This window comes from Frankliniella occidentalis, unplaced genomic scaffold (assembly GCF_000697945.3).
Source record: "Frankliniella occidentalis isolate FOCC.00 unplaced genomic scaffold, Focc_3.1 Scaffold168, whole genome shotgun sequence".
NCBI lineage: Eukaryota > Metazoa > Arthropoda > Insecta > Thysanoptera > Thripidae > Frankliniella > Frankliniella occidentalis.
The window spans coordinates 124,051-126,049 of record NW_026267294.1 but is presented as its reverse complement, the minus strand read 5'-3'; positions in this window follow the sequence as shown (position 1 = coordinate 126,049).

Sequence of the window (1,999 nt, the reverse complement as noted above, 5' to 3'; positions counted from 1 at the left end):
AATACGAAAGTGAGATAAGAATATGAACTCAATAAACCCATAAGAATATTGCACATAGAAACTCTGAGATTGGTCCGTGTCAGCTTGAAATACTTGTCGACCATTTCGCGGCGGAACCTGAGCCGTCGCGGCGTCACATAACCTCTGTTCCGCTGCCGCACTACTCACCGAAGCTGCTGCTGCCGTTCCCACAACGTGCACCTTTGACTTAGACGGCCCATCACTACTGTAGGATGACGGACACGCAGACTTGGGTAAAACTCAAATCGCGCTAGCTGCGAGACAGCACAACAACACAGGGCAGCGTCGAGACAGAGCGAGACTGACGGATAGATGAAAGGGAATGCCCGCCATACACACTCTCAGAGCTACCATCTGTAGCCAGTGTTGCCAACTAACACGCATTCAGATACATGTTATTGCTATTGTGAGATAAGAGGTTCAAAAAGTCCCGTCCAGAAACGGATCCCAAAATCAGATGATACGAATTCAAAAATTCTATTCTAGTCTAAAAAGTTTCAGTTAAAAATCAGATTCGAAATTTTGGTTAGGGTTTCTGGCCGACCTACCCAAGTAACGGGTGATACAGTTCATGCGAACTTCTGAACGTCTTAACCCTCTTTGAACTTGAACTTGAACTACGGAGAGGCTGCTTCGTCCTGCCAGTCCTGCCCATACTTCGAGACGGTACCGTGGTTACCGCACGCGCGCATGCAAGATCGTTAAGAGACATTTAGAACCCGCCCGGCAACTGCGAATGTGGATATAGGGCGAACCAGCCTCCATGTCGGGAGCGAAAATAAGTATTGCACGTAAATCGAGAAAAGCTTGTTGTAGCCGACGCGACGGCTGCAGCTGCTGCAGGGCGCGCGGTCGGTGGGGTGGCCGCGGCGTGGCGGCGTTGTTTACGCAAGCCAAAGCGCTCGCCTGTCCTGTCCCTGACAGGGAGGGGGAGTGAGGGAGGGAAGGAGGGTGGCCCGCAGGTGAGGGGAGGCTCGGCGGTGTGGGAAGCGGTGTGTTTCACCGAACGCCATAGCGGAAGCGACCAGCCCTCCCCGCCGCGCCGCCCCCTGCCCAGCACTGCGCACCACCGGAGCCGGCGCGGAGCACGGCCAGTCATTGGCCTGCGCAGAATTACGCAAAGCCAGCCAAACTCTCCCCGCCCCGATCCGCCCCGCCCCACCGTCAGATGGCCATCGCGCCCCATCAGCACGCTGGGGCAGGCGGATAAGCCCCTGTCTCCCGGATGTGTCAGCGCGCGCCACGCTGTCCATCATAACCCCATCAGGGGAAGGACAAAAGCGCCGCCCCACGCTCTCGACCGCACACAATAAAGCACACGCCGAAACGCAATTCGGTTCGTTACTACTCCGTTTTAATACACATTTTTCGAGAAGCCGGTATCCGGCGGCCGCCCCCCGGGCCGGCTCCTGTGCAGGACCGTAACCAATTGGCGGCGCTCCTCACCTCAGCCGACACAATCAAGGCAGGTCGGTCGTACGCGGTCCCGTCGCACGGAACGAAGCGAGTAGTGGAGCCAGAACACTTACCCGCACCGAGGCGTGGGCCGCGGGGAGGCAGGCTGTTACAGATAAACTGCCGCACTCGCCACTCTCGGAGAGGAAATTGTTTATTTCGCCCAGTCCATGCGAGCTAAATAATAAAAAGCCCTTCTTTATTATCATGCAACTTCCTTTATTTTATTATTTTTTTACTTTGCAGGCGAGTGCGAAAAGCGAGCCCGAGCCAAGGCGAGTCGACTCGACGGCGTATACAACGGACAGGGCAGGGAGGAGGAGGCAAGGCTCCGAGGAAGGGTCACTACACTCGGCTCGGCTCTGTGCTGCTCGGCTGCCAGACACTTCTTCCTCTCGGAGCGGCAGCAAGTCAGTTCCACGACGAGACGCTTCAAACAACTCTGCGCCCCGCCGCGCCCCACCACGCCTTGACCGCTCCGCTCGTCGACCTTCCCGCGGCCGTAGCGGGGCGGGGGAGGCGC